The sequence below is a fragment of the Macrobrachium rosenbergii genome, chromosome 55, assembly GCF_040412425.1.
Source record: "Macrobrachium rosenbergii isolate ZJJX-2024 chromosome 55, ASM4041242v1, whole genome shotgun sequence".
In the NCBI taxonomy this organism is placed as follows: Eukaryota; Metazoa; Arthropoda; class Malacostraca; order Decapoda; family Palaemonidae; genus Macrobrachium; species Macrobrachium rosenbergii.
In genome coordinates this window covers 84,087,663-84,107,662 of record NC_089795.1, presented here as the reverse complement: position 1 = coordinate 84,107,662, position 20,000 = coordinate 84,087,663, and the positions used below count along the sequence as shown (strand labels likewise).

Genomic DNA, 20,000 nt, shown 5'->3' with positions numbered 1-20,000 from the left:
TAATAGAAGGTACGGAGATGAATGGTATTCGGGCTCGTTCACTAAACAGTCACATGTGAAACTACTCGAAGAACATTTGGGATGGAAAAAAGACGGTGTCTTGGTTACTACTGGTATTCATACTGGTTAACAATACGCACAGACACAGGCAAATGCACACACACACACACACACACACACACTCAATAAATGAATGAATAGATAAGTGAATATGCGTGCGTGTGTTTGGAAATACAATGGCCTTTCAATGAAATTTTAACTCCTCGATTTCACAGACACACACACATACATATATATCCAGCATATATATGGAAACAATTTCCACTGACATCTTTTGAAAATCCAAATGGGAAGTATAGGCAACACTGACTTTCTCCATACCCGGCCAGGCGTCGAACCTGGGGTGGAGAATAAATCCGTTGATCGTTTTAACCACTGCTACGAATTCCTGTTATCATCTAAAAAGCGAAATCATTAAATGGCTGAGTAAGCTTCCACAAAACAGAAGACCGGCGTGTGCAAAATAAATAAAATAAATAGCAGTACGAGTATACAAAATAAGTAAACAACAGATAATGACAGACAGACAAACAGACACTCTAATAAAACAGAATTATTATATTTCTTTTCCAGGATGTGCTTATCTTGTAGTTTCCGGCAGTAACATAAATAATGCTTTTGCCGTGACCTATTTTCAGAAGACATGGAAAAAATGAGAGGGACATCCAACGTACGATGGCGGAAACACGCACAGATATGACGGAATACAGGAATAACATGCACAGAACACCGAATAACATAACGGTAATGATATCAGAAGCAGAAATTACTCACCAAGTATGGAAAAATACTAAGATAAAAGTAACTGATTAACCAGCCCACAAAAAAATAAAAAAATAAAAAAATAAAATCAGTGTGCATGGAAATTTGTTAGAAAAATAAAATTGAAAAAATATCAACATCATAAGCAGGAAGGAAGAATTACGAAATATACATACAATGAAATCTGCACTTAAAACAATGTAAGAGAGACATATACAGCATACAAAAAGTATGAAAATAAAGAGAGTAAAAATAAGTACTCAAAGGAATGTTCTGCATCATGACACAAAAAACCGCGACATCTACGGCTTCTACTAAGTGGCACACCATAGGCAGGGAGGATCAAGCCAGTACTTACAAAATCAGTACGAACAAGCCTTCACCGACTTACCTGTAAAAAAAAAGAGAGAAACGGAATGAGATGCGTTCTAGAAGAAAATAAAACCTCAAAACTCTTTAACCACATATTACGAAATAAGTAGAATCAGTGACACGCTTACGAATAATAATTATTGTTCAATTGTGACAAAGCGGTACAATAGCGCAGTATATCATAAATAAATTAAGTAGTATGCTAAAAAAAAGTAAGTCATGAATCTATTCTAAAAGCCTTAATATGTAATAATTATAAGTAATCGCACCTTGTGGCACCATTATATGTGAGTCTTGTTCTAAAACAATTTATTATTATTATTATTATTATTATTATTATTATTATTATTATTATTATTATTATTATTATTATTATTATTATCATTATTATTATATTATTATTATTCAGAAGATGAACCATATTCGTATGAAACTGGCCCACAGAGGCCACTGCCTTGAAGTTCAAGCTTCCGAAGAATATGGTGTTCATATGAAAGAAATTGCACATAATAAGATTCAGTTATTCAACAGCAAAAGAAATAATCGATCACCACGTTTACAAAGTATGAAATAGCTATTTACAAGAATTTACGTAGCACGAAATTCCAAATGATATCGTAATGACGAGACAAGTGTAATCTAAAAGCACTTAAAAAACTTGTCATTGAAAATATTATATTGTCATACTGGCAAAAAAAAAAATTTTTTTTGTGGAAAAAATACCGTAAGTGCTTGAATAGATATAATTAATATCTACAATGAAAATTATTTTTAAATTTTTAGTTAAAAAGTAAAATTCGTTGTGTTAGTCTTTTGACATTATACACTTTTTTTTTACGCAACATAACATGTGTAAAGAGAGAGAGAGAGAGAGAGAGAGAGAGAGAGAGAGAGAGAGGTACTATGACTTTACTCATTCAGAAAACAAACATTGCTTTATAAACACGCAAATTCTCCACCAGTTAATCGGGATCAAACAAAAATGTATTAAAAAATGCATAACATAAAAAAATTAAAAATAAATCCAATTCTAACAAGACGCGATTACGTCAGACATAATCTGGGCTGTCTTTCAGCAAAAGGTTAAGTGCTAATTGGTAAACCTAGAAAGTCAACGAGAGTATATTTGCATATATCAGATTTCTTCTTGAGGGGTATAAGAATATCGTTATGATAACAGATACAAATCTCACTAAATATCTCTAAACATGAAAAAGTGTGTACATTTACTGATTTCTGTATAGTTATCTTAACTTTTGGAAATACTTCACAGGAATTCCAATCAGCTCTGCGAACCATTGATTGAAAAAAAGACACGGAAAGCGAAGGCAATCAACATTCAACCCACATACTTGTTTGGCTTTACATTAATGAAATACTAAAATGCTCCATTGTTAATTCATGAGAAGGGGAGGACCGAACAAGGACCCGATAACTTACAATATCCTTTCGTGCCGTACACAGGCCTCGCGTGAGGCAAAACCAGTTCCAGTAAAAGGAAATGAAAACAGATGCTCACTGCAATAGACTTCACACGCTCTCTCTCATCAGCACACATCACTTCGCACTGATCACCTACGTAACTCCAATAGGTTTCGTGAAAAGAACAATTACAGTTTCTTATCAGTGAACGAGTAAACAACGTGTTCTTATAATGGGATGGATTCTTAAGCCTAAGATTCACTCAGGGGGCTAAACTTGATGCTCAATCTCATTTTTTAAATAATCTTCGACCATGAACTCAATTTTTAATCTAATCTTCATTCTTGAACCAATCTACCCCCCGGTCAAACTAACATTAATTCTAACCCAATCTTCATTTTTAAAACCAATCTCGCCTTATTAATCTATAATCTTGAACTTAAAATTTGTTCTTGAACCTAAGAATTTTTAAATTTACTTGGCCTTTACTCTTGAACTTAATTCCCTGCTTTGAACATAACCTTGAACCTTGAATTCAAAATTCGTTCTTGAAATAGTCTGGCTTAATTCTTGATCTTCCTTCATTAAACCTAACCGCCAATCATGAGGCCAAGTTTCATTCCAAAACTTAAACTTAAACGTCACTAAGCCCAGCCTTCAACCTTGAACCTAAAGTTAATTCTTGAATCAAATATAATCATCAATCTTGAATTTAATGTTCATTATTAAGTTCAACCTTTATTCATAAAACCAACTTCAGCAGTTTCCACTCTTTAGACCTAACCTTCTATTTTGAACCCAAAGTCGTTCTTACATTTGATCTACATTTCATCATCCCTTACTTTCACAACTGAACCTGAGTTCCCCTCGTAAAACCTAACCTTTATTCCTGAACCTCAAGTTCATTCTTGAAACAAATCTTCCTCCATTAAACGCACCCCTCGTTCTAGAACGCAATATCTTCTCTTTAACGTTATCTTGTAATCTTGAACCCAAAGTTCATTCTTCAACATAATCCCCTGAATAAAACTAACCTTAAATTCTGAGTGTCCAAGATCACTATAAAACCAAATGTTCATTCATTAAACTAAACCCCCTATCTTAAACCCAACTTTCATTCTTGAGCTTAATCTCCGCCGATTAAAATAAACCTCAATCTTAAACCCAATTCTTGAAACTAATCTCACATCAAACCCAATGTCCAATCTTGAACGTAAACTTCAGTCCTGACCCTAATTTCCCTCATTAAACATAAACATTCAGTCTTGAACCAATTCAAATTCTTCAATATGATCTACGTAACTTCAAAGCTTAAACCGAACATTCTTCCTGAAACTAATATTCCGCCATTAAACTTGATATTTTTTCTTGTAACCGAATTTCACTCCTTAAGCAACCAGCATTCTTGCCCGAGTAAATAACAAGAAGGCTGAGAGAAGTCATCCGAACGTTCCCATGAAAGTTTACATCCAGATCTTGCTGACGTCACCGTCAGCATCTCAAGCCTGCCTCTTGAAGTCAGTCACTTCTAGAATATACTGTTACTCATTCAACTTACCAAGTATTTGTAAAAGTGGAATTTTTATGCAGATATAAATGCGTTTTATGATAAATTATCAGATTTATTGTTTGTACTTAGAAAATATTGAAAGTTCTTTTTATCCGTTAACAGAATGACAGTACTGGACAACAAACTTTGGGGTAATTGCCTCATTCATTCTCTGATTCCTGGAGCAGAGATGGAGCCTTGCAGAACAGTTCTGAGTGCATTCGTAAAGCTTCAGATAGTGGAAAAAACCGAAGCCCCATCAGTTCTCAAATTGCAATCGTGGTTGAATGTTTTGTGGTTTGAATACTTTGTGGAAAAAAAAAGCGATGAAATACAAGACAACGCGCTGATCAACATTTAATCGCTCATGTACCAGCAAAATTCTCGTAAAAATAAATCGCATACCTTACCACAGAGTACAATAACACACACACACACATATGTATGTGTGTATGTATGTATGTATGTATGTATGTATGTATGTACATATATATATACAAATATATATGTATATATGTATATATATATATATATATATATATATATATATTTATATTTATATATATATATATATATATATATATATATATATATATATATATATATATATATATATATATAGGCTATATGAATTTTTATTATTTATATACATGCGTGAGTTTTTCATGTTCTCAAGTATTAGGCGACATGTATCATTTATCATGTATATCTTGGGAATAACTGGCACAGGAAGAACTTATTAATTATAATTACCTTTGGTACAAGTTATTCCCAAGATATGGTGAACTGGATATTAAACGATATTTATAGGTTTAACTTTGTATATATATATATGTGTGTGTGTATATTATATGTACATGTACTCGTATATGTATGTAATGTATGTATATATATATATATATATATATATATATATATATATATATATACAGGGTGCAGCATAGTAATGCCCTTTTTAATTTTATATCTTATAATGTATATTCTCTTTAATATTTTCTAATTAATTTGCTAAATCTTCATTTTTTCAGATATTTTATACAACCATGAGATTAACAAAAGGAACAGAGAGTAAAAGCAATTCAATTGTACTATCAAAACAATAAAAATGGTGCTGAAACCGGAAGATTGTTATCAGCTGAATTTAACATACCAAAGGGTGCAAAGTCGAAATATCACAAAGCTTGATTAAGAAAATTTGAATCCACAGGAAGTGTAAGTGATGCTCAAGAGCGGGTAGGCCAGTTGTTGCAACAAGCTTAGAAAAGTCCAATGAACTACAAGAATCGTTGCTGCGTTCTCCTCAAAAATCCAGTAGCGTCTTTCTGCAGAGTTCAATTAGTATTTTGTATTGAACAGTATTAAACCGAATAAGCATTGTATTAATTTTGTTAATATATTATATTAATCTATTACCCTGTGGCAATACATTCATGTTCGAAAAAATAAAGGATAATCAAAAGGCTTTAATTTTTGTTCACTTAAACAAGGGCGTTACTTATGCCGCACCCTGTATGTATATATATATATATATATATATATATATATATATATATATATATATATATATATATATATATATATATATATATATATATATATATATATACATATATATATCATATATATATATACATATATATATATATATATATATATATATATATATATATATATATATATATATATATATATATATATATATATATATAACGGACTAAAATCAAAGCTTTTATTCAAGACATCTTCGCATGGATACAGAATACGTACCGTATATCAAAGTGCTGTTTCCGTCCACCTGTTACGCTCTATTAAAATATCCCGTAACAGAGAGAAGCATTGCGCGATGGTGCATGTGCGATAAATCTATCAATACTGACGTCTCGAGTTCATTGACTAATGTGGAAGTTTGCTCTGCACCGGATGAGAGAGAGAGAGAGAGAGAGAGAGAGAGAGAGAGAGAGATTTAAATAAAGTTTTAAAATACATCCTATAAACATCATAGTTCTATCTTGCCATTCGTTTACCTATATTCTTAACACATTACACACACACACACGTGTGTGTATATATATATATATATATATATATATATATATATATATATATATATATATATATATATATATATATATATATATTATATATAATATATATATAAATTTGCACACACACCCATACATACATACACACACATATATATAGGTAGATAGATAAATATATGTATGTGTGTATGCATATAAACTCATATATTCCTATTATGAAAAAACGAACGAATTCCATTAAAATTTATTCGAGTTTTACACAGGGGACTAGAGAGCAATGCAATCCGGAAGTATAGGTGCAAACACAGATCTACCCCATGTACAACAGACGTGAAAAATTTACTTCTATTAAAAAGCGGGCATCCAGATCTGACAGCTTCGTCACAAAAAGTGAGAGGCGAAGACAAATAAATAAATAAATATATAAACATATAGATACATTCACATCAGCATCAACACACACGAAAATGAAAATTTTAACTATGCAGTTTACAAAAAAATATCATCAGCTGACCCTTACATCATAAAAATGTATCTATATATCACATAAGCATAGTTGTACCAGTCACTGACCTAACAGCACGAGTTCAGAAAGTACTTAGTAATGCAACGCAAGTTTTCCATGATGAAAGTAATAAAAAAAAATCGCTACTTTAGTACCTAGTCTACTGGGCCCAAGCTTACGTCCATAATCGGTGATCGGGGTCAGTGGGTAAGTAAGCCCTAGCAGAGTAGAAAAAGAAGTCATGATTGATGATGCTGCTACTTCCTGTTGCTGCCATCTCTCTCTCTCTCTCTCTCTCTCTCTCTCTCTCTCTCTCTCTCTCTCTCTCTCTCTCTATATATATATATATATATATATATATATATTGTATATATTTACATATATATATATCATGTAATATGTAACTTTCTCTCTCTCTCTCTCTCTCTCTCTCTCTCTCTCTCTCTAGCACTACACTTGTCTACGAGAATATATTAAGAGCACTTAAATCCATATGAACATTATTTACCCACTCACTATCTCTCCACTTTTCGCGAAGATAACCCAAATTTAACACGGCCGTTAACAACAAAGTCTAGCGGACAATAACGATATTTAACAGCCAGCAACGCCACTAACGGATCTGGGGGCATGACAGAGAGAGAGAGAGAGAGAGAGAGAGAGAGAGAGAGAGAGGAGCTGGGTGTCGGAGTGGCAATATCCATACCACTCAGAGACAGGTGTTTACGTATGCTGGTTCAGTGCGCATGCTCATTTGTGATCGTCTGAGACGTTACGTTCGGTGTAATTGGGAGGTAAGGAAAGGAAGGAAGGACTTTTATGGCCATGAGGTTCTGGAACGGCCGTTTACAAGAATATCCTTTGTAGATGTTGGGTGTCTCTATTTGTCTTACATCATAGAGAGAATGGAATATAGAATTTAGGCCAAAGGCCAAGCGCTGGGAACTATGAGGACATTCAGCGCTGAAACGGAAACTGACAGTAAAAAGTAAAAGTTTGAAAGGTGTAACAGGAGGAAAACCTCAAAGCAGTTGCACTATGAATCAGTTGTTAGGAGTGGGTGGAAAGTAAGATGGAAGAAAGAGAATATGAACGAGGGTACAGTAAAAGCAATGAAAGGGGTTGCAGCTAGGGGCCGAAGGGACGCTGCAAAGACCCTTAAGTAATGCCTAGCGGTGCACTGACGGCACTGCCCCCCCTACGGGAGTCTTACATCATAGAAATGCTAGTATGTAAAGCTCAACACGTGATCAGAGTTAGTAACTGTATAGAGCGGTGCGATGAACCTTTGGGCTTGACTGTCATTTTATTCATTCGTCAATTTCGGTTTGATGTAACCGCCTCCATGGTTCATCACTTTAGGTTTTACCATTTTCTTAATAAATGCATCACTGAGTTCAAAAATCCTCTTAAATCATGTCTCAGTAGAGAGCGTAAGATATTCTGTCCAAATTCCTGAATGGACAATGGAATGCTGAAACTGAAATTCGAAAGTCTCTTCAATAAATTTCTGCGTTCATTACGCGTTCCTGGAAATACTACTAAATAAAGCCCCAAAAAATAAAATAAAAAATAAAGTAAAAAGCCACTGCCACGGTGATCAATCACATAAATCATGGTAAATGAATAGGAGAATTTTGTAACGTGATGGCATGACGGAATCTGCATAACGGTTACATTTACAAGTACAGTCTCATGCAAGAAGTCTGTTATCAGTTAGTGTATTAGCATGCATATTTGTCTGTATGCAATTTGGAACCTCACGAATGAATGTTCAAACACAAGCGGAGAGGTAAATAAGAAAATATACATAACCTCCTCAACGTCGGTAATAAATTCATGATAACGGAAGAATGCCATCATTAATTTATTATACTAGCAATTTTACGTGACTTCGTAAGCCATTCCTCTTTCAAATCACGATCCGATTGCTCAATTGAAATAAAAATAAATTCTTGATTCCTAATCAACAGTAATACTCTTATTAAACCGATTCAGAAACGTACTATCTGTTGTGGTCTTTCCACACACACGTTCGAAAAACTATGTCACGACTTACGCAAAGAGAAAACTAAAAACAAATCCATCCTAATTTCGGACACAGAGCACAGCCCATCGCCGAGAACATACCCCCTAAAAGGCGTCTACGCAACGTAAAAAGGACAGGAGTTCAGCTAATGGGCAAGTTTCAACTATGAATTATGCATTGATAAAATCTCGACTTCACACTTGCATTTAATGGTCTTCAGAGGAACTCGGAGCGTGTGTGGGAAAGTAAACTGCCTGGTGCCCTGATGAGTATCATAGACATAAAATAAGAGATTATATATAGAAACAGTAGAGGATGGATAGGATGGTCAAGCACAAAGTAAGAAAAAGAAGACAAGTAACAAAAACAAAAGAGAAAGTAACAAGAGCTTCATGGAGAAAAAAAATTGCTTGTATTTAAAGGGATATAAATCTTGAGAGAAAGATTAATATACAAACAGACCTTACAACGGGAGATGGAAATGGAGAGATGCTGCCTGAAGTGGACGAATCCTGAGTCGATGGATTATTTGAAGATTTCTTGAATGAGGAAGATAGAAGAGGGTCAGAGCTGAATGATGAAAGAATGTGAAGGTTTAGTGTAAGGTTCAGAATACACGCGGAAGTGACTGCTGAGGGCGTGATGATAGCAATTAAGGGGGATGAAGAAGGGAAAGGCACCAAAAGTTGATGGGATTACGCGTGGGATTCGGCAGTACAGTGTGACTGACTGGCTGGCCAGGGTTTTGTAAAGATGTGTCTTGATGAATGAAATGATTCAGAGGAACGAGTAAAAAACTTAATTGTTCCATTGTTTATGAAAACTGTGACAGCGGCTACAATAAGAGTCATAGGGTACACCATTATTTACTGTACCAAAGGAGGTGCATGGCAAAGATTTTGATCAAGAACAGGCCATGAGCAGTGTGAGTTTAGACAAGAAGGAGGATGTGTAGATTAAGCCCAAGTTCCTATAGAACGGTTATGTGGGGAAATGTCAAAGTAAACTGAAAAAGCTTGATGAGGTGTATATGGACGTAGAAAAATCTCACAATATGCTCGACAGAAAGGCAAAGTAGAGGGTGTTGAGAAAGTATGATAAAGTAGAGGGTGTTGAGACAGTACGATGAAGAAGATAAGTCGTTGAGAACAACTCAACGTTTTTAGGAGAGGAGCAAAGCACGTCAGAACTTAGAATACGCAAACGGGAGAGTGGCTGGTTGTGCAGGTTTCCATCCTCAGCCACCGCCTTTTACGGGAATCTCCTTCATAAATATTAGAAGTTTTGACTACATAAAACACGAATATAACGTATTTATCTCTCTTTGAAGATGGTCAGCTTAACTTAAACATTATTGGAGACTATTAAACTCTTCTTTTCAGCTCATAAATCACAGTGAAAATCATAGCCTGTAGAATTTCAGAGATTAATTCTTCCCATCTTTAACGTTAAATGAGAATGCCTCACTGATTTTAGCTCTACATTTGCTAAAAATATATATCTAACAACTTTATATCTAAATTAATGATAATATACTTCCTACAAATAAGCCTGCTCCTCAAGAAAGTCTAGAGAGAGAGAGAGAGAGAGAGAGAGAGAGAGAGAGAAACCCCTTGTTAGCACCATAGACTAAACAGTATAAGCAATTCAGGAAAGTTATAAATCGCAGCGTCTAATCTTCTAGAGGAGTTTTCATCTACGCCCACAAACCTTGTCCACCACGCCCTTGAACCGGGCGCTAGAAAACGACGCCCGCAGCGGAGAGATGCAGGAATGAATGAGGCTCCTCCTCTAACTTCGGAAGATAAAAATACGTAAAGAAATGAAGAGCAATAACATAAATAAGAAAGTTTCTCAATCCCAATTTATTCTTATCTTTCCTCACTTACGAAAACCATTTTAACTGAGAGAGAGAGAGAGAGAGAGAGAGAGAGAGAGAGAGAGAGAGAGAGAGAGAGAGAGAGAGAGAGAGAGAGAGAGATTTATCAAGAAAATTTAAATACAGCTAAATAAAGAAGTTCCTCGTTTACGTTGACCACTGAGAGAGAGAGAGAGAGAGAGAGAGAGAGAGAGAGAGAGAGAACATTTAAATACAGCCAACTAAAGAAGTTTTTCATTTACGTAGACACCAGAGAGAGAGAGAGAGAGAGAGAGAGAGAGAGATACAATTTAACTACAAGCAACTAAAAAAAGTACCTCCTTTACGTTGACCATAGAGAGAGAGAGAGAGAGAGAGAGAGAGAGAGAGAGAGAGAGAGAGAGAGAGAATTTAACTACAAGCAACTAAAAAATGTATCTCCTTAACTTTGACCACAGAGAGAGAGAGAGAGAGAGAGAGAGAGAGAGAGAGAGAGAGAGAGAGAGAGAGTTTAAATACAGCCAACTAAAGAAGTTCTTAATGGATTCTTGACAACCAATCCATCAAAATGTGTGTGTGTGTGTGTGTGTGTGAGAGAGTGATTTACCACAGTTGTGAAAGTTTACGAAAGGGTTCTGCAGGTGACGTCCCAACTAGTGGGTGCTAACGTAAGGATTTTGGTGAAACTTTTCCAGAGCTCCCTGTCAGATTTCCATAGCGAAAACAAAGACCTTAATCGCCTCTCGTAAATTTACCCACAGTGAAATTTCATTACGACCGCAAATAAATGATGTATGTAGAGAAAGAACAAGTGGTGAAGACAAGTCAATTACTCAAGTGGTTTCTCGAGTTTGTACAACTGACTGTGTAAAAGAACGAGAATGCATTTTGCCCATGTCGGTAAATGTGTCCAATACAGGTGTCGTATATTGCTGATGTTTATTAAGTAGTCAGTGTACCGATATAAAATTTATATTACTGAAAGTGGATACAACGATCAAAATGATAAAGTAAAAGCCTAATGGCAGTTACTGTGTACTAAATGGAATATACATTATATATATATATATATATATATATATATATATATATATATATATATATATATATATATGTATATATATATATATATATATATATATATATATATATATATATATATATATATATATAATCGTTTGTAGGCATAATATATATTTTCAGTAAGAATCCAACAGAAATCAAATACTTGTATACTGATATTTTCACTGTTTGCAAAATACCGTGGAAACAAGCACTCGCCCAAATCATCAAATTTAGGCAACTCATTAATAGACCCAGAGTAAATAAAAGCACAGGATCCTACACACGACTGCCCACGTAAGAGACGGGTTCTAGGCAGACATGACGAAAATAAAGATTGGTCTGTAGAAAGCTTCGGAGCAGACGTCTGATAAAAAGCCTGACTGACTCCTGCACAGGTAGCAACAAAACAAGATCACGAGGTCTCTACGGAGCCTGGCCCAAGACCTTGCTCACTTATCAGGTCTTCATGATTTCTTCAACCGATTCAAACTTACTGCAAGTCACACAGACGAGGAAGATATGCACAGGAGTGTAATGAGCAAGCATGAGCTACACAACGCAAAATTATTATTATTATTAATATTATTATTATTACTATTATTCAGAAGATAAACCCTATTCACATGGGACAAGCCCACAAGGGCCACTGACTTGAAATTCAGGCTTCCAAAGAATATGGTGCCCATTAGGAAGTGAGGCAAAAAAGCAAAAAGAGGAGATGTCGCTTATTAAAAAGAAAAATAAATTAATGAATAGATAAAACTGTATTAAAATGCAAGGAGAATAGCATTAGGGTAGTAATGCACTGCATCTCCGCTTGAACTTTTGAAGTTCCAATTGCACGACATCTTCAGGAAGAGCCCTTTATATCACTGAATGGCATTGTGGCTCTTCTTCTTCTTAATGAATAGACACGGACATGACTCCCTGAATGGTTTCTGTCGTATCCATAGCTAGCTGCTACCTCCTCATTCATTCCGGGTTTTGTGGGTTAGTGGGACCTATTTCCAACTGAATACACTGAATCGCTGCAACGGTCGATAATCCAAAAGGCATTCTAAGTCGAAGGGATCTGTCTTTCATATATCTCCGCCCATTAACTTGGCTGAGTTGCCTGGCGTTATTTGATTGTAAGAATAGCTATCGCCTCAAAAGTACACATTGATACTGTTTCTACTCTTAATGCCTTATTATTCTTATACATTCGCCTTTTCTCCTTGGAAGTGATTACTCTAGAAGGAATTATTATTATTATTATTATTATTATTATTATTATTATTATTATTATTATTATTATTATACATTCGCCTTTTCTCCATGGAAGTGATTACTCTAGAAGGAATTATTATTAATATTAATACTACTGCTACTATTATTATTATTATTATTATTACTCTTATTATATTAGAGCAGGAGCAGGTTCTGTGAAAAAACGAAGTTAAAACTGGACATTACAATACAGTATTCTAGAAAAGACCACACTATTGCCTGGACCGCTTAAGACTGCACAATCACAAATTATGAAATAAACATATTCAGAAGTAATGAAATACATACGTAAGCTTCTGTCTAGATACTGAAGTGCTTACTTTTATAAAAAAAAAAAAAAAAACTGCATGCAAAAAATACCTTGGACACCCAAACGGATACTGCATGATTAAACTAAGGCCAAAATTTAAATGAACTTGATACAAACACATAAAACGTGTTTACTTATTATTACTAATAAGCAGGTTCAACTGAGGGGGAGAGGGTGACTTCAGGGAAAAAAAGGCAGTATAAGTACCACGTTCATCTTCTAACTGATTGATCATAAAACTCTCAAAAGCACATAACACCTCGTCAATAACACGCATAACCTTTTACATATATTATATCATATATTATATAAATTAAAAATAAATCAGCTTATAAATGACCGAACCTCAGCCTTCTCAGCAGCAAGTCTACCCCATTATATCTACCTCGTTAAAAGAAAAATGAGACAGCACACAAATCAAAACAGAAAACAGAAAACACAAAACACAAAACTCCATTACGAGGAAGCTTGCGTGCAACGTGTAACAAGGAAACGAAAGAGTAGAGATTAAGTGTAAGGGATGAGCAAACCAGGAAGAGGGGAAGAGAGGAGGAAAGGACGGGGAAGGGGGTGGGGGGATGGGGGGGGCCGTTTCTTCCATAGACCTTTCCATTTCTCAGCTTCAGAGGTAAAATTCCTCCCTCTTCAGCCAAGTACCCGAGAATAAGAAAGTGTTATTTGCATAACAATGGCCTCAGCCAGCCGCGCATAACGTCTTTCTAGCTAGCTAATCTCTCTCTCTCTCTCTCTCTCTCTCTCTCTCTCTCTCTCTCTCTCTCTCTCTCTCTCTCTCTCTCTTTGTGAACTACAGTCTAAATCTCTTCGTCTGACCTCTCGCTATCAGTGAGGCCATCTCATTCGTAATCATGATATTTTTTATTCGATGCTAACAGAAACGAGAAACAGGTCGAATGCGTCTCTAAGGTCACGAAATGAAAAATAAACGAAAAATGACAACGAAAACCACAATCTCGCTTATCTGGACAGAATGAATATGAAATACAGAGCACTTGAAAAACCTGTCTGAATAAAAAGAAACTGCACTTCACATCTGTCAGTACTGCGTTCACCAGTAATTACATTTTCCTTACGAGGCAGAACTATTACAGCAATTATGAACATAGTAGTAGTAGTAGTAGTAGTAGTAGTAGTAGTAATGGCGCATAAACTTTACGTTACAGCTACGGAGGCTAAAATTCACCTCCTTCAAAATTCTCATTCAAAGACACAACTTGCAACAAAAGGCCAAAAATCTCCGAGCCCGAGAAAATGACAGGTGCGCAAACGCCGGTTTAAAAGTCCCTCTCGCCGAAATGGCACAGCGCAAATTCGAAGCTGGAAGCATCACAACTCGATGCGAGTAATTGCTGCATCTGGCTCTTCCGTTCAACTCTCAAACCCATGGTCAGCGCCACCGCTGGGTCGCGGATAATGAGGCAGTAAGTGACACTTGAGACGGCAGGTAACACGTTCCCCCTTCCGTTGTCTCTGTACAACTCGGGAGCGTTCGATTTTCGCTTTTCCTACGCCTTTCAATTGAAAGATCTGGGTTCGATCCTGATGTGAGTCAGAAATTTATTTCTGTTGCACCCGTGACTGTGTTGATTATTTTCTCTCTCTCTCTCTCTCTCTATCTCTCTCTCTCTCTCTCTCTCTCTCTCTCTCTCTCTCTCTCTCTATATATATATATATATATATATATATATATATATATATATATATATATTTTATACGTTGTGTGTGTATGTATGTAATATATATATATATATATATAGATATATATATATATATATATATATAAAATATATATATATATTATATAATATAATAAGGTTACTGATGAAGGGCTAATAACAATAATAGAGACAATAAAGAATAAAAATTAATAGAGAGAGAGAGCCAAAACTTATAACTGAAAATTTGGCAATTATAATAAACAGAGCCAGAACATAACTGAAAATCTGGACAATAAAGACAGAGAGAGAGAGAGAGAGAGAGAGAGAGAGAGAGAGAGAGAGAGAGAGAGAGAGAGAGAGAGATGTACCAAACAACTGGGTAAAACTCCTAACCGATTTCGCCTTGAGTTTTCTAAGGCAGAACTCTAACTTTTCCAGACTATATAGTTATAGTTTTGGTACACTACTACACGGAAGCATTTTTTGTAAACGAAAGAATTTCTAAATGAAAGTTCAAAAAATAAAAAAACAGCTGGAGATACTATCAAAAATATAACGTTGTTTTGCGTTCCTGTTCTTTATCTATGTGGGTATTTTCTTCTTTACTGCTTCCTGTTTCTATATGTATGTATGTATGTATGTATGTATATGTATATGTATATGTATATGTATATGTATATGTATATGTATATGTATATATATATACATATATATATATGTATATATTATATATATATATATATTAATATATACACACACACAACTGTGTCCGAGTGCATCTGCAAACACAAGCTATTTATATGTTAACATTTTTACCAGAGGCTTCGAGAAACTTTAGGGAAATCATAGTGATTCTTTTCTAAGTCTACCTTTAAATGCGATTATAGAAAATTTAGTTTACAATACATTATGTAAATAAACATAAAGACATACAGAGAACATCTTCATAGATAAAGAACAGGAACGCAAAACATACATATGAGCCCTTGTTTCTCATATTCAGCTGACTGCACTAAGTTCCTGGTTTCCCTTTTACAAAAGCTGCTTTCGCTCTTCCTAATAAAGCGTAAACATTTAATAGGAATAAGCGATTTCTATAAGAAAAGAAAGCCTCGATCCACGGTAAAATTACTGCTGGACGAGCTTGAATTTACACACCTATACATGGAAGAAGTCTGATGAAAGAAGATGAAAATTAAAACAATAGGAAAAAAATAACTCCAAACTGCAATTTGTATGCTGGTCTAACAAGTCGTCACTTCTGCAAACCTCGCTGTTGTCATAACATTTGACTGACAAAGGCTTTGTCTGATGAGTATTTTTGTTCTTTCTACTGCAATCAGTGCTTCGACGCACTCTAATTTTCTTAACAGTTTACCTTCTCTTAACTCAGTCCATTAACAACTAACACAATATTTCCAGCGCAGATGATTCAAGCCAATGCGAAGCTAGCTTACACTAATCAATCAGTCATCTCGCAAATCCTGGTACACTTCATGCACAAACCCCGTTACAAGATAGCTATGACCCTCGATAGTACAAACCCTCGTACCTATATACCTTAACACTTCTTACTTCATTCTCAGTTACTGACTTAATCAACGAAACTCACATCCGCCTGAAGTGTGTTCATACGGTTAGATTTCTGGCATCAATCCGCCAACTCTGGACTATGTAGCTGGAATTATATAAAGGTCAAAGTTGAAGTAAAGCATCGTAGGAAATGTCACACAAGCAAACACATACCCGGATTTAGTTTTTCCGCCAAGACTGTCTACTTGGCGCTGTTTGCCTGCATGATGGTAAGAATACCAGAATACGCTCTTGTGCATCATGACAGCTAGTCATCAGTTGCTGCGTTTCTCAATCAACCAGGCCAGGGTTCTTCACTATCATTCAACTTGTGCAAAGCGTCGTTTTCTGTCTGATAATACGTTTCCATATATCACTAAGTGATCGTTTTCTATTACCTTTCACAGTTATGTTTTCATTGATCTGTGAGTCTTTTTCTCTCTCAAAAATAAACACATGCATACATACACACACACACACACACACACACACACACACATATATATATATATATATATATATATATATATATATATATATATATATATACATATACACATAAACACGTCTATATAAATTACTAAATGTCATGAATGCTCACTTCAACACATGCAAAAAAAAAAAAACTAGCAAATAAAAATTCAACCCAAACTTAAACTTACATTTTCACCCAAAAAAATCTGAGAGAGAGAGAGAGAGAGAGAGAGAGAGAGAGAGAGAGAGAGAGAGATGGTTACTGAGTTTGTAAAGCATCAGGACTCGAAGAGTATACAGAACGTGCAATAAAGAAGGAGAATTTATCTGTAAACCGTCGAGGGGCAGAGCCTAAAGGCCTTGTTAGTTTTTTATCTTTTGCCTAGGCCTATAATGACCGGACAAAGCTCTTCCTAACCCATGTAACTGACGCAGCCATCCATCGTAACCCCAGAGACACGAGGTAGAAAAAAAAATCTTGCAAATACCCCCATTCAACAAGGCCCTATTGTAATGTAGCATGGGCAAAGCTTTCGACAAAATTCGTACAGTATTATTATCGACAGAAACCCCCAACCCCCCCACCAGCAACCTCTCCTTTCTCTCTCTCTGTTTGACTCAAACTAAAGGTAATTGCTATTCCCCCGGGGACCTGGAGGGACTCCAGCCATGAACTTGACTTTCACTCCAAAAGGGAATTCAAATCCGTTGTTATTATCGCACGAAATTGCCGGTTGCTGCTGCTGCCTCTTCGGTACTGCCCTGCCAGACGTCCGATGCCCCGGATTGTCTACGGACTGGTCTTCTCTAGTAGAACTGAGACCCGTCCTTTTATAAATCGTTATTTCTGGGCTACATTACAGATAGTTTTGCAGTCTAACAAACCTTTAATATCCTTAGTAATGCCTGTATAAAAGGTTTTATGCATAAACAATAAATATTTCTTTAAGTTTCATCTTAAGCGATTTTATAGCTTTCATGAACAGCATTAAATTTGCTGCAGAGAGCGTTCTTCAAAATGACTCTTTCTCTTGCATTAAAAGAATGCTTACCTTGCAAAATCCCAGTGTTACAGAAGAATCCGATAAAAAAAAAATAGTTGCAAAATTCCCGATTCAGTCAACTCATGATTATGTATTAAGTTTACATTCAGAATAATCTAACAACTCATTTCAGCTTCAGTTAAAGGTCATCTGCTTTAGTGTAAACCATCAACTAAATAGTGAAATGGACTATAAGCATTAATCTAGCTTACCCTTCCATTTCTACAAGAGAGGACGGGTGGGGGTTTCTTCCAATACAAGCCCTTATGACCGATGTTACCCCTTAGAGAGAGAGAGAGAGAGAGAGAGAGAGAGAGAGAGAGAGAGAGAGAGAGAGAGCAATATAATGTAATAATACCGCTAGAAGCAAAATACGAGGCATCCGTGTGTGTGTGTAAGTCTTCCAGTTTCAACAGCCATAACTACGTGTATAAACAAATTCTTCACTGTACCCTTTGCATTCACGGTTTTCATTAAAATATTATTTCTATGCCTGCAATAAATAATCTTTCTATATAATTAATCTTTCTATCTATATAATTAATCTTTCCATCTATAAAATCACAATAACTATTTCTTCATTCAATTACAATTTCAGTGTTCTATCAATCTTAGTCACAGCCCTCAATAATTAACTTCAAAATCTCTCTCTCTCTCTCTCTCTCTCTCTCTCTCTCTCTCTCTCTCTCTCTCTCTTTTGTACGTACACACACGCTTATCAAACAAGTCACCAACCTCTGCCAAGCATCAAGAGAAAAAATAGAGAGGGGGCATGGCATGGGCAAGGTGACGGGCATGGAGAGCTGATGCCCATCTATCAAGAGAAAAGAAGAGAAATCTTTTTAGACAGCTGTTTTTCTAAAGGAATGTTTTGGTCGCGCAGCGCAAACTGTTGAAAGGGGAACGACAAATTCTTCCTAACTCTGAAAGCCTCGTTTCACATTCTGTGCTTGCAAACGGGCAGGTGTTGACCGAAAGGTGAAAATGGGGACAAGAATGTGTGTGTGTGTGCATCTGTCCACGTGAGTGTGTGTGTGTGCGTGTGTGAGTTTTTCGTAGGTTTCTCACCGGGGAAAGTGGCTGGCTCGAACAACCTGTTTGAACGCTGCTAACATGAGAATGCTTATGTTCCTTCAAAGCTTTGTTGTGGGTTTATATTTGGGTGCAATGTGCGTGCGCTCAGAAGTAAACGCGCGTGCATGGGTACGTACTTTGAGTGCATTTCCATGTGTAGACGTGATTAAGCATGTTTATGTAAGTAAATGTATCTACATAAACAAGTGAGCGCATGTGTAATCATGTCACCGGACACGCAAGTAGGTAATTAGGCAAATACCATTATGTCGGACTTTATCATTATGCTGACAACCATTTACAAACTGATAGTTACTACCCTCGAGCAAAATCACTGCTGAGTTCGAATTATGAACACAAGTATTTGGGACTATCTTCGTAACTTAGTTAACTGGTATGTAAATATTCGCAAATCGAGTTTGAATTCAAAGTTGATGTGATTATATTAAAATTTTTCCATTTAAATTCACTTACATATTCACATCCGGATGTCAGTATTCTCTCACTTATGATACACGTTAATGAAGTTATAGTGCAGCACTGTAGCAAATACATGTAAGACTGCAATAATGTAGTAAATAAAAACAAATTAAAAATGCGCCGAAGTTTCTTCAGCGCAATCGAGTTTTCTGTACATCGTATAATCAAGGCCACCGAAAACAGATCTACCTTTCGGTGGTCTCGGTATAATGCTGTATGAGACGTGATCCATCAAACTTTAACCATGGCCCGGTGGTGGCCTGGTCCACATCGTTGCCAGACGCACGATTATCGCTAAATTTAACCTTAAATAAAATAAAAACTACTGAGGCTACAGGGTTGCAATTTGGTATGTTTAATGATTGGAGTGTGCATGATCAACATACCAATTTGCAGCCCTCTAGCCTCAGTAGGTTTTAAGATCTGAGGGCGGACAGA

The 20,000-nt window shown here is 35.8% G+C and overlaps 1 protein-coding gene across 5 annotated transcripts in view; it reads right to left on the bottom strand.

Moving 5' to 3' along the window:
- Positions 1 to 20,000, bottom strand: part of LOC136835542 (flagellar attachment zone protein 1-like) — a 406,052-nt gene that overhangs the window by 241,976 nt on the left and 144,076 nt on the right. The window lies entirely within an intron of this gene.